We start from the raw sequence: 15,202 nt of genomic DNA on the forward strand, positions 1-15,202 counted from the left end.
GAGACAAAGAAGGCCACTATGTAATGATCAAGGGATCAATCCAAGAAGAAGATATAACAATTGTAAATATTTATGCACCCAACATAGGAGCACCTCAATACATAAGGCAAATACTAACAGCCATAAAAGGGGAAATTGACAGTAACACAATAATAGTAGTGGACTTTAACACCACACTTTCACCAATGGACTGATTAATCAAAATGAAAATAAATAAGGAAACACAAGCTTTAAATGATACATTAAACAAGATGGACTTAATTGATATGTATAGGACATTCCATCCAAAACAACAAAATACACTTTCATCTCAAGTGCTCATGGAACATTCCCCAGAATATATCATTTCTTGGGTCACAAATCAAGCCTTGCTAAATTTAAGAAAATTGAAATCGTACCAACTATCTTTTCTGACCAAAATGTGATGAGACTAGATATCAATTACAGGAAAAAAAAACTGTAAAAAATACAAACACATGGAGGCTAAATAATATTCTACTCAATAACCAAGAGGTCACTGAAGAAATCAAAGAGGAAATAAAAAAATACCTAGAAAGGACAATGAAAACACTACCACCCAAAACCTATGGGATGCAGCAAAAGCAGTTCTAAGAGGGACGTTAATAGCAATACAATCCTACCTCAAGAAACAAGAAAAATCTCAAATAAACAACCTAACCTTTCACCTAAAGCAATAGAGAAAGAAAAACAAAAAAATCCCAAGTTAGCAGAAAGAAAGAAATCAAAAAGATCAGATCAGAAATAAATGGAAAAGAAATGACGAAAACAGTAGCAGAGATCAATAAAACTAAAACCTGGTTCTTTGAGAAGATAAACAAACTTGATAAAACATTAGCCAGACTTATGAAGAAAACAAAGGGAGAAGACTCAAATGAACAGAATTAGAAATGGAAAAGGAGAAGTAGTACCTGACACTGCAGAAATACAAAGGATCATGAGAATCACTACAAGCAACTCTATGCCAATAAAATGGACAACCTGGAAGAAATGGACAAATTCTTAGAGAGGCAAAACCTTCAGAGACTGAACCAGGAAGAAATAGAAAATATGAACAGACCAATCACAAGCAGTGAAATTGAAACTGTGATTAAAAATCTTCCAACGGACAAAAGCCCAGGACCAGATGGCTTCACAGGCGAATTCTATCAAACATTTAGAGAAGAACTCTCACCTATCCTTCTCAAACTCTTCCAAAGTATAGTGGAGGGAGGAACACTCTGAAACTCATTCTACAAGGCCACCATCACCCTGATACCAAAACCAGACAAAGATGTTACAAAAAGAAAACTACAGGCCAATATCACTGATGAACGTATATGCAGAAATCCTCAACAAAATACTAGCAAACAGAATCCAGCAGCACATTAAAAGGATCATACACAATGATCAAGTGGGGTTTATTCCAGGAATGCAAGGATTCTTCAGTATACACAAATCAATCAATGTGATACACCATATTAACAAACTGAAGGATAAAAACCATATGATAATCTCAATAGATGTAGAAGAAGCTTTTGACAATGTTCAACACCCATTTATGATAAAAACTCTCCAGAAAGTAGGCATAGACCAAACCTACCTCGACATAATAAAGGCCATATATGACAAACCCACAGCCAACATCATTCTCAATGGTGAAAAACTGAAACCATTTCCACTAAGGTCAGGAACAAGACGAGGTTGCCCACTCTCACCACTATTATTCAACATAGTTTTGGAAGTTTTAGCCACAACAATCAGAGCCAAAAAAGAAATAAAAAGGATCCAAATCAGAAAAGAAGATGTAAAACTGTCACATAGAGAATCCTAAAGATGCTACCAGAAAACTACTAGAGCTAATCAATGAATTTGGTAAAGTAGCAGGAAACAAAATTAATGCACAGAAATCTCTTGCATTCCTATACACTAATGATGAAAAACCTGAAAGAGAAATTAAGGAAACACTCCCATTTATCATTTCAAGAAAAGAATAAAATACCTAGGAATAAACCTACCTAGGAGACAAAAGACCTGTAATGCAGAAAATTATAGGACACTGATGAAAAAAATGAAAGATGATACAAACAGATGGAGAGATATACCATGTTCTTGGATTGGAAGGATCAACATTGTGAAAGTGACTATACTCCCCAAAGCAATCTACAGATTCAGTGCAATCCCTATCAAACCACCAATGGCATTTTTTACAGAACTAGAGCAAAAAATTTAACAATTTGTATGGAAACACAAAAGACCCCAAATAGCCAAAGCAATCTTGGGAATGAAAAACAGAGCTGGAGGAGTCAGGCTCCCTGACTGCAGACTACACTAAAAAACTACAGTAATCAAGACAGAATGCTACTGGCACAAAAACAAACATATAGATCAATGGAACAGTATAGAAAGCCCAGAGTTAAAGCCACACACCTATGGTTACCCTATCTTTGATAAAGGAGGCAAGAATATACAATGGAGATAAGACAGCCTCTTCAATAAGTGGTGCTGGGAAAACTGGACAGCTACATGTAAAAGAATGAACTTAGAACACTCCCTAACACCATACATGGAAATAAACTCCAAATGGAATAAAGACCTAAATGTAAAGCCAGGCACTATAAAATGCTTTGAGGAAAACATAGGCAGAACACTCTGACATAAATCACAGCAACATCCTTTTTGACCCACCTTCTAGAAAATTGGAAATAAAAACAAAAATAAACAAATGGGACCTAATGAAACTTAAAAGCTTTTGCACAGCAAAGGAAGCCATAAACAAGACAAAAAGGCAGCCTTCAGAATGGGAGAAAATATTTGCAATCAAAGCAGCGGACAAAGGATTAATCTCCAAAATATACAAACACCTCATGCAGCTCAATATAAAAAAAACAAACAACCCAATCCAAAAATGGGCAGAAGACCTAAATAGACATTTCTCCAAAGAAGATACACAGATGGCCAACAAACACATGAAAGAATGCTCAACATCACTAATCATTAGAGAAATGCAAATCAAAACTACAAAGAGATATCTCCTCGCACCAGTCAGAATGGCCATCACCAAAAGCTTTACAAACAATAAATGCTGGAGAGGGTGTGAAGAAAAGGGAACCCTCTTGCACTGCTGGTTGGAATGTAAATTGATACAACCACTATGGAGAACAGTATGGAGGTTCCTTTAAAAAGTAAAAATAGAATTACCATATGACCCAGCAATCCCACTACTGGGTATTTACCCTGAGAAAACCATAATTCAAAGAGTCGTGTACCACAATGTTCATTGCAGCACTCTTTCCAATAGCCAGGACGTGGAAGCAACCTAAGTGTCCATCAACAGATGAATGGATAAAGAAGATGTGGCAGATATATACAATGGAATATTGTATATACTCAGCCATAAAAAGAAATGAAATTGTGTTATTTGTAGTGAGGTGGATGGACCTAGAGTCTGTCATACAGAGTGAAGTAAGTCAGAAAGAGAAAAACAAATACCGTATGCTAACACATATATATGGAATCTAAAAAAAAATGGTTGTGAAGAACCATTAATAAAGACACAGGCGTAGAGAAAGGACTTGAAGACACAGGGAGGTGGAAGGGTAACCTGAGATGAAGTGAGAGAGTGGCATTGACATATATACACTACCAAATGTAAAACAGATAGCTAGTGGGAAGCGTCTGCATAACACAGGGAGATCAGCTCGGTGCTTTGTGACCGCCTAGATGGGTGGGATAGGGAGGGTAGGAGGGGGATGCAAGAGGGAGGGGATTTGGGGCTCTATGTATACGTATAGCTGATTCACTTTGTTGTACAGCAGCAACTAACACAACAATGTAAAGCAATTATACTCCAATAAAGATATTTTAAAAAAAAAGAATATTAAAAACAGCAAGGGAAAAGCAAAAAGGTACATATGAGGGAACTCCTGTAAGGCTATTGGCTAACTTTTCAGCAGAAACTCTGCAGGTCAGAAGGGTGTGGCACAATATATTTAAAGTGATGAAAGGGAACGACCTACAACCAAGAATAATCTTCCCAGCAAAGCTTTCATTCACACTTTATGGAGAGGTCAAAAGTTTTACAGATAAGCAAAAGCTATAAGAGTTCAGCACCATCAAATGAGCCTTACAAGAAATGTTAAAGGGACTTCTCTAAGCAAAAAAGAAAATGCCACAACTAGAAACATGAAAATTATGAAAGGAAAAACCTCATTCGTAAAGAGAAATATGCAGTAAAGGTAGTAAATCAGCCATATATAAAGCTAGTAGCAAGGATAAAAGACAAAAGTAGTAAAATCATCTATATCCACAATAAGTATAGTTAAGGGATGCATGAAACAAAACGGTATAAAATATGATATCAAAAACAGTAAATGCTGGGGCAGAGGGAGTAAAAATGCAGGGCTGTTAAAATGTGTTTGAACCTAAGAGATCAATTTAAAATAATTACATATTTATATAGAGAGGTTGCTATGTACAGTGTGGAGAATATAGTCAATAACTATGTAATACCTTTGTATGGTGACATATTGTAACTAGACTTATCGTGGTGATCATTTCGTAATTTATAGAAATACCAAATCACGATGTTGTGTAACAGGAACTAACATAGTGTTGTAGGTCAATTAAACTTCAAGAACAAACTCATAGAAAAAGAGATCAGATTTGTGGTTACCAGAGGTGAGAAGTTGGGGAGGGGGAATTGGATGAATGTAGTCAAAAGCTACAAACATCCAGCTGTAAAGTACATAAGTACTAGGGATGTAATGTATATGATAAATATAATGAACGTGGCTGCCTGTTATATATGAAAGTTGTTAAGAGAGTAAACCCTAAGAGAAATTTTTTCTTTTTTTCTTTTTTTTTTTTTTTTAAAGAAGATGTTGGGGGTAGGAGTTTAGTCATTTATTTATTTATTTTTGCTGTGTTGGGTCTTTGTTTCTGTGCGAGGGCTTTCTCTAGTTGTGGCAAGTGGGGGCCACTCTTCATCGCGGTTCGCGGGCCTCTCACTATCGCGGCCTCTCTTGTTGCGGAGCCCGGGCTCCAGACGCACAGGCTCAGTAGTTGTGGCTCACGGGCCTAGTTGCTCCGCGGCACGTGGGATCCTCCCAAACCAGGGCTCCAACCCGTGTCCCCTGCATTAGCAGGCGGATTCTCAACCAGTGCGCCACCAGGGAAGCCCTCTATTTCTTTAATTTTGTATCTATATGAGACGATGGATGTCCACTAAACTTATTTTGATAATCATTTCATGATCCATGTAAGTCAAATCATTATGCTGTACACCTTAAACTTACACAGTGCTCCATGTCAATTATATCTCAATAAACCTGGAAGGAAAAAAGAAGATATCGAGGGGAGTAAAGGCACAATGACTCCTTGGACAAGCTTGTTGCTGTGTGAAATCCTTATAAGATGAATGGGCTTTGGGTAGCAGGGTGCCCTCTTGTTGATGGTGCCAGATTGCCCAGGTAAAGCTGTGGAATTGGAATGGGAGTAAGAGGGCACCAAAGCATGGTCCAGATACAAACTTGCCAGGTACCCAGAAGAGTGGGGTTAAGACATTGTTTTTCAATTCAAGGGGAGGTGGCAATAACGTTAACAGCAGGAAAGGAGGGAGATATAATTACTGTCATTATCCATTATATATTTTGCCTAAGTTGAAGTGTGGGCCTTTGGATTTAGTTTCAAGGAGTTTTCTTTCTGACTGATTGTTTCTGACCAAAACTGGAGACAAAGCAACGGGTTGGCAAGGTATATTTTATTTATTTTGGATTGTGATTAACTACTATGGTTTGGTGTATCTCAAGCACCCAATGCCTTGTGCTCAATACATCTTTGTTGAATGAATGAATAAATTGTGCATCTTATATTACACAGGAGTTTTTCATACCAGAGCATATGTTCTATGAAGTCAAAAACCTTGTGCAGTACAATGCAAAAAAATGGCTGCAAACCAGGATGTATACCCCATTTGAAATAAGATTTTACTGTTCCTTCCAAGAAAAGGTGGAATCTGCTTTTTCAGCCACTTGGGTCTAGGCTGGCCTTTGATTAATGAAGTGCAGTAGATGTAACATTTTGAGTTCTGAGCCTAGGCCTCAGAGGCCTTGTAGTTTCTGCTCTTGGAGCTAAGGCCACCGTGTAAAGAAGCCAAGATTAGCTTTCTTGAAGATGAGTAACCATATAGAGCAGAGGTCAGCACCAACATCCGGCACGTGAATGAGACCACGTTAGACTATTCAGCCTCTGTCCAGCCACCAGCTGACTGACACCACAGTGAGTGATTCCGAGTGAAGTCAGTTGAAAACCCACCCAGGTATATCAAGCCCAAATTACTGACCTACTGATTTATAAGTAAATGAAATGGTCATTTCCAGCTGTGGAATTTGGGGGATGGTTTGTTACACAGCAGTATTATAACTGCTATACCTCATCTATATTATTTTATTGCTGGATTTCTAGAGCCCAGCTAATTGCCTGACACCTAATTAGCCTTTGTCAATTTTTTGTTTATTGACTACAAATTTTGATTCTTATAAGGATCATACAAGATAAATACTATTAGTCCCATTTTGTTGATGAGGAAAAAGAAATTCAGAGTGATAAAGGGACTGGCTTATATTAGTCAAAATGCCAAAAGGAAACAGATAACACACACAAAGTAAGTTAACTGGAGAAGAATTTAGTAGAAGGGCTATTTACAGAGGCATGAATAGGGAGTTCAGTTATCTGGGGGTTGTAACACAGAACAAGGATGCTTGTCAAGAAGAAGAAGCCACCCTGTTCATATACATATTTTTTATGGTATTTGCACTCCTCGTGCCCTGAGGAAGGTTGTTTCTCATTGTTGGAGAATATTTTCCTTGATAATATGAGTCTTCTGAAAGAAGATGGAAGGGTGCTTACTGTAAAGTTGCAGAGAGAGTCAAAGGGAGAGATACAATTCTGACACTATTTACTTCCTTTTTGATTGTCAATTTTATTTCATAAAGTGAAAGTGGATACAGAGTAGGTTTCAGCCAGGAAAAAAACTTGGTCATACAAGCACACAAAGAATTTCCAAATTTCTGGTAGACAATGTGGGGAGTGTAGTGCACTAAAAAGAGCTCTGGGTTTGAGTTTCTGGTTGTAGTCTCCCCTCTGAGAGGTTTGACGCCATGATCCAGTTATTTAAACTCTCAATGGCTCCATTTTCTCATTTATCAATATATCACAATTATGCCAGGCCTGTCTGCCTCAGAGGGTAGGGTACTATAACAACCACATAATAACATTTTTACCTGTAACACACCGAAGAATACAGAGCTCTGTGTTTGCGAGGTATTCTTCTTTTCAACATATGCAAATATTCTGCAACCCCCTGAAAAAATCATGCAAACGTGTGGCTTTGTTTCTTTGGATAAAATGAGTTACCCCTGATGGGCTCCCTCCTGAACTCTGTCTTTGAAAGCTGTGCTTTGTGGGAAAAGGCGATGAGCTGGTCACCAAGAGCCTTGATCTTGCATGGCAGTCCTCTGTGCTTGCTGTCCTGGAAAGCAAAGGGCTTAGCCATGGGTAGCCCTCAGGGATCCAACCCAGAACAAGTGATATTCGATTCATCGAGTTCCCTACTTGAATAAAGAGAGGGGGCAACTGAAGCCTGGCCTGCATGACAAGATTTATGAAATACAAAATTCACCAGTGGCCTCTGTCTCCTCTTTTCGGTGATAGATTAAGAGCACAGGTTAGAGAAAATAGAAACAGAAGAGAGCAGTAGGCAAGTTAGGCAGTGATTCATCATGCTTCTGGCCTGAATCCAGATGGCTATTTGTGCACAGTTCAATGTTGGCAGAGAAAAGAGAAACCATATGGGAATAGGCAGAAGTGTTAACATAGGGCCAGCCAATGTGGTGGAGACTACAAAACAGGGATACCACCAAGAGGCATCCTGTACGGAAGAAAGTGACTTTGTTTTCCTTGTCTGTTCTCTCTTATACTATTCAGATAAATGGATAGAGGTAGAACTGCCCCCAGTCTCATTATAGTGGGTTGAAGGAAAAAGATTTGTTTTGATTTAATGTCAGATATATTGAGGGAATCTTTTTTATTTTGTTTTTATTTTAGACACATGAGCTGTCTAAACTTAGTACACAAGCCCCAAACAACCAGGTGAAATAAGTTGTAATGCTTATTTATGTTCCAGACATACACTCAATGCGTTCTGTTATTTGCCAATTACCTGCCTCTACCCCTATATCATGTCCCATCCCACTTCTAAGTATTTGGCACAATACAGATAGATATAGAAAGAGATATAGATATAGATACAGATATAGATATAGATACAGATACAGATACAGATATAGATATAGATATAGCTGTAGATACAGATAGGTATACATACTTCTCTGTGTGTGTGTGTAGTGTTGGCATGCAGTCTTCTGTTGTTTAGAGGCTGGCTTCCTCATAGGAACACAAAGTTATCTCATCCTCCCACCTTTGACTTTCTGAGCAGCCTCAGAGTAGATGGTGGATGCCAATCTCAGATCAAAGCCGATCCAATGGCCTGGCACAATTCTGATTCCACTTAGGCAAGAGGAATAGGACACATTCAACTTCTGAAACTATGATGACTTTTTTTTTAATGGATGGTTTTTAAGTTATTTATCTTATTTGGGAAAACAATTCAGAGCACATACCATCACTTTCATGAGAAAAAAAAAGGTAGCTGTGAAACACTTCCTTGGGCTATTGCTATAATATAGTTCCATCAAACTGACCATGTTGCTGTTTTACTTAAGACTTCATAGATCTCAGCCTTGGAAGATGCTTGTGGTTTCTTCTATGAATGGATTTTAGAGGGATAACAAAAGAACTGTATGTACATATACATTTTTAATATAATTATCTCAAAGAATAACTCAGAAACACTTATTTAGAACAATTAGCAAAAAAATGATGTAAATAGGGAGATCAGTCATGTATACATTGTCCTCACAATCAAAGGCAAAGGGAGGGCTTATGAATATTCAACTCTGAAGTATACAGGATATGTCTGTATCTGTACAATGGTGACCAGTGGATAAGCCAGGCTTTGCATCAATTCCTTCATTATGAATTTTGTTCTCTTTGGTCAACCTTAGCTACCAGAGGAACCAAGCTGTCAAGGAGACTTCAGTCTCTTTTTGAAACAATAGTATCACCTGAATGTTGGCTTAAGGTAATGGCTGGCTAAAGAAGGTTCTCCATTTCCCATCCAGAATGGAGTGGTTATTTTGTATTAGTCGATTAAAAGATACTTGTTGATTGTCAACTAAATGTCAAGACTACACAAGTTCAATAGGACATTCAGGAGAAAATTTTCCTTTGAAGAATGTGTAGGGAAATGGTTGGGATTACGATTTAGTCTCAGTTAAGTGCCAATAATGTCTAACTTCCTAAAAGTAGCTTTTTGTCCTAGCCACTAACATGGAATATCAGCATTTGTACTTTCATAAAAGTAGGCACATCCCTATTGTCCGAAGACCAACTTGTACCAAAACGTTAGTTCTGAGAAATAGTAATGAGAGAGAGAGAGGGAGAGGAGAAAAGAAAGAAAAAGGTTAAGGAATAAAGAAATCGATTTTACATTATTTCCTACATTTAGGTTCTATCATTTTTCAAATGAGTCCATATCATCTTAACCACTCACTAAATTGTCATTGTGGAGCTGTGCTTTAACAGAATGCTTTTGGCTGACCTTGTGGATCTTCACAATAAAAAGCCATATTCATACCATGTTCATATTTTTTGCTAAACCATTCCCTATATAAAAGTCCATATGAAAAATAAAATTTTAAATTTTGTATTGGGAATTTTCTTTTTCTGCCACAGAAATTGGCAGAAATTACACTGTTATTTTTCTTATTAGGAAACAGATATAGATGATGATGCTACACTCATGTTCGTCTGCTATATTTATTTTCTTATTCTTCCTAGGATTTTTGTTTTTATATTCCTTTATTTCAGTTTTTCAAACTTTATATTTTCTGTACTATGAGTCACTTTTGATTATTTTTTAAAGATGAGCAGGATAGATGATCATGATGATGAAGATAGATGATAGATGAATGATAGATAGTTACCTAACTACTGTCATCAGTAATCTGTTCCTGAAAATCAGGCATTCTGCATTCAAACAGCAACTGGGAGCCAATTTCCCCTTACTTTAAGTGGTAAAAATTATAATGTGTTACACATGATCTCAAAATCCACAACCACTTTCCTAACATGTAACTAAAACGGATCATCAATGTAGTAATCATGTTGAATCACCTTTTATGCAGTAACATCTTTTCTTTTATTGTAATTGTCTTTCTCCTTTAGTTTGACTCTTTCTCTATTCTTTAGCAAAATGTTAACTTCCCGGGGGAGTTATTGAACAGCACTAAGCAAAAACAAGTGCTAAACATAAACAATACTACAGAAATCCACTCAGGACAAGGCCACGATGGCAGGCAGGAAAAAAACTCATATTGAGTATGACCCTGTTTTGCCTCTTGGACACTGAGTTCCACATCCCCTTAGTTGATGCTCAGAGTGCTTTTCAAAAGGTCCACCATGATGCTAATCCTCTATCAATTGTGTCTGGAATGGTAACTCATAGCTGTTACTGCCCATTGTCTTTTCACTGCACATTGTGAATGTTGCATTTAGAACTGGGAAGGTAGATATAAATTTTTCTTAGGCATATTGGCTGAAAAAAAAGTTGTATCTATAGATAAGTGCATTCTATAAAGTTAGGCATTAAAAGCTAACAAGTGGGGCTTCCCTAGAGGCGCAGTGGTTGGGAGTCCGCCTGCCGATTCAGGGGACATGGGTTCATGCCCCGGTCTGGGAGGATCCCACATGCCGCAGAGCGGCTGGGCCCGTGGGCCATGGCCGCTGGGCCTGCGCGTCTCGGGCTTGTGCTCCGCAACGGGAGAGGCCACAACAGTGAGAGGCCCGCATACCGCAAAAAAAAAAGCTAACACGTGTTCTAGAAGGAAAAGAAATTCAATGGGGAGAATTTCACAGACTATGCCTTTACAATGTAATGTGGTTTTCAGAGCTGTGGTAAAGATGATTTTAAGAGCATGCTCCACAGTGGGGATGGGAGAGATAAATGAATGTTGTATTTAGTTTTGAGCAACGTAGCTGAAGCAAAACAGAAGATGGGGGAAAGGGAGAAACTAATGCCAGAAGCAAAAAGAAAAGTCTTTTTAGAATCACCTCATATCATTAGAATATAGCTGTCATTGGCCTTTAGTTGTGTCATGGATTAGTTTGATTATTGTACACATTTTTATTGTTATCCTGTATTTATAGCATGTGTTAGGGGGTTTACATTTATTGTTATAGTGACTTTTCCTTTTAAATATATATATTCAAATTGGGTAAAATAATCTAAGTGGCATGCAAATGAAACAAAATTATGTAAAGAAATAAAGTTAGGTATCAATTAAAATTGTCTTCCACTAACTGCTTGGGATCTTGGTCAGGTTATTTAATATTTTTTGAGTCTTATTTTTCTATCCATAAAATATGGATAATTATACTCACCTTGTGATAGTTTTGAAAGGTAAGTATATGAGCTGAGTTTTCTCCAAAAGCAGACCATGAGATAAGGACTTGAGTATAACCATTGGGAATACAAGTGAGTGTGAAACTGAGCTGGGGAACAAAAAAATAAAGGGTGTAGATTACACTTTGGGCAACTGGGGCACAATTGCCCTGAGGACCCTTGAAGAAACCACATGAAAGGTCCTGACACAGGATGGGAGGTTGGGGCACTTTTGCACATTCTCTTCTTCCCTGGGAATTTTAACTCTCGCTCTGCTTTGAGTAGTTTGTACCTTCATACATCCAAGCACCCTCATGATGCCATTTAAAACACTCAGGCAAGAGATGTAGAAAGATGCATGCACTTGAGATAGGGCACAGCCATCATTCTAGAAATCGTTTATCACAGAGGCAAGTAAATCCAGAGGCAGGACAAGAGGATTACAAATTTACATTTACAGATACAGGAGGTTAGGAGTTCAATATATCTTTTTGGTGGACACAATGTAACCAATAACAGTGAGTAAAGGAGGCAAAATTTCCCCAAGCTGGTCCCTGAGAATGAAAGAGGCCAATGCTACTTCTACATGTTAGTGGCTGTTGGTTCAAAGTATTGATATACACCACATCCTAGAGGACAGTGTTCCAACCGTTAGGGTATTGTTCTCAAGATGGTTCCTTAGCTGAGTCTTTAAAAGTCCATTAAAAAATTCAATCAAAATAGTAGTGTTTGAGTGATGCTAGCACCTATTAATTCCATAGTCATGTGTACCTTCTTAATCATAAAATTGTTCCCTTAGTCTGAAGCAAATCTCTGGTGGTATTTTATGTCACCAATCAGTTGCTCTGAGTCTTCGGTTGATGATGCTGGCCCAGGAAATGTGGACAAGGAAGTAAAACTCATGTTCCAAATAAGTAACAGTCCCTGTAGAGATGAATGGATGCATCTCCAGGATTGATGGGGCCCAAAGTAAACAATTTTACCAAGTGGCTGGATGGTCTTCTCAAAGGACCCTACTTATAAAGGTTCAGTGTGTGTTTTGGGCGCTGACATGCCAACAGTGACAGCTGTTAGATTAGCTTTACTAGGAGGGAGTTAATGCTAATGGTCCAAAAATAACCTCCATTCCTACCACCGTGACTACTTTATGTTCAAGCATTAGGTTATTCATGGAAAGAGGATGGCTAACCACCTCTGGATGGGCCATTCTATCCACTTCTTATTAAATGCTTCATCTGAAGTGGGTGCTTTCTGATGGACATTGAAATGACAGATCATTACCCACACAATCTGTGCTCATTCTCATAAACTGCCTCTTCCCCCAAACTTCTTATCTCCAATCATCTGATCTTGCTCTTTCCAGACCCCTTCCAACATGTGAGCCACTCTCCACTACCCAATAGCACATGTATACCCATATATTAAGCTACTTCTTTCTCTATATCAGGGGTCAGGCTGGATAATAAATACTTAAATCTGGCTTCGCAGGCCAGATAATATTTGTTGCAACTTTGTCTCAACTCTCATTTTAGTGTGAAAGCAGCTGTAGGCAATACAGAAAAAAATGGGTCTAGCTATGACCAAAAAAACTTTATTTACAAGATCAGGCAGTTGACTGTATTTGGCTCCTGGGCCATTGTTTGCTAATCCGTGCTCTATATGAAGGTGTTGACCAAATCCACCACCATATTCTGCTTGCTGGGAAGGTTCTTCCTCACCAGGACCCCTGAGTGGAGGTATAAAGTGAACGTAGTCCATTTTTGCTCACATCAGTATTTTGAGCTGGACTATCCATGAACCAAGCCTGGTTTTCTTTCTCCTACGTCAGCTGGTCTTGGGGGACTCCCACAAGTGAACTGAGGGTAAGGTCTTGGCATAGCATAGGTAGGTGACATTGGCATGTAGAGTATCTGGTATGTAACTTCCTTTGGCCTTCTGAACCTGATCAGTTCTAGTACCAAATTTTCTATTACCATATGATGGATTGGTTCTGCATCCATTTAACTCAATGAATTGGGGAGTCTGACAATACCCAAGACATGGTAGGCAACTACATTTTCATAGATATTTTATTTCCCATGGTGTAGCATTTAGTCTTTACTAAGGCCCAGTAGCATTCCAGAAGCAGGTTTTAAAACAATGAGTAATACTCTGCTGAAGAAGGCATGGGTTTGCTCCAGAATACTACGGAACTTCATTGTAATTTTCCTATTACACTTACTAAACTCTCTACATGCCGTGCTTATCTGCCGCAGACTCTCTAGCATCGATGGATCTGCTATGACCTGAGCTGAACGGCAGATTGTACTCCAGCCTATATCTAATGCAAAATCCTCTTTTGCTTTAGAAATACTCTCTGCCACAAAATCCAAAGTGGTTCATCAAGCACTATGCATTTTCCTTCATGCTGAAGACACAAAGTACAGTAACTTTTGTATTACTTTAAAAGCAGTGTTCCAGCCCATCCTAGACAATTTTGCTCCTAAAACTTCACAAGAGTGGCAGTCCCTTGAATATCTGTAAGGTTTATATTCTGTAGTCTCACAAGCATGTGTTTTGAGAGGGCATTCAAAATATCTGCCCTTTTTTTCTTCACTAGGCTCAAATACTGTAATGTTTCAGATTGAGTTCTCAAGGAAGGAGATCACAAGACCAAAGTTAGCATGCAGGAGGTTTATTACGGTGTATTCTTTGGAGCAACACTGTAGAAGGTAAATGAAGAAGGGTAACTGGTCAGAAGGTGATGAGCTATGATGCAGTTTCAATAGAAACACTGGAGCTGGAATAAACCTTTCCCTTAAGAAGTTTCCCCAGGTAAGGAGAGTCAGTCAGGGCTTCATACCTCAACATTGATCAGTCATTGGAGACAGCCCACCCCAGGAAGAGGGCACAAACCAGGCTAAGGTGGCTCTTTCCAGCAGGGGCAATCCCCAGGGGGACTAAGAGCTGAGGTCTATGTGTTGGCAATACACCAAGGATTTGGAAGGTCTTCACACCTACATGGAGATTTGGACCATTTTTTACATGATCCTCCTTATTAATATAGAGGATGCAGGATGATATTCTTCAGACTACCAAGGAAATCTTAGTCCCTTTGGACATTACCCCAAGTGAAAGCTGGAAAGTTAAGATAAGTGAATCTATGCCAAGTGGATGAAAGCTGCTTTCGATTCTCTTTCCTGTTGGAGATTGAAAAGAACACATTTGTCAGATCCATGACCCCGTACCTACTGCCAAGCCCATGTTGATCTGTTCTTGTAAAGATATATCCAGCAGAGTAGACATGATTGGGGCTATCATTCAGTTATGTTTAAATGATGATATCCTTAATCTGCCATGATACAGTTGTATCTTGCAGAGGCCATTCCAATGAATCAAATGGGGATATGCTGGATATCCCAGTCCCCATTCAAATATTTTAAGGTAGCACTAATCTCTGTACCACCAGTCTATGGATCCAGGTACTAGATGGAAAACCAAAACACAGGACAATTCTATGGGCTTGTTGTAATATAGACCTCATCCAGGGTTTTGTTTGTTACCTGGAATTTATACACCTTCATTCTTTTATTTTAATTTTTATATTTTATTTTATTTTTTTATACAGCAGGTTCTTATTAGTCATTAATTTTATACACATCA

The sequence above is a fragment of the Delphinapterus leucas genome, chromosome 7 (assembly GCF_059928025.1).
Source record: "Delphinapterus leucas isolate spDelLeu-1000000601 "Yukka" chromosome 7, BTC_Dleu_Yukka2, whole genome shotgun sequence".
NCBI classification, from domain to species: Eukaryota; Metazoa; Chordata; class Mammalia; order Artiodactyla; family Monodontidae; genus Delphinapterus; species Delphinapterus leucas.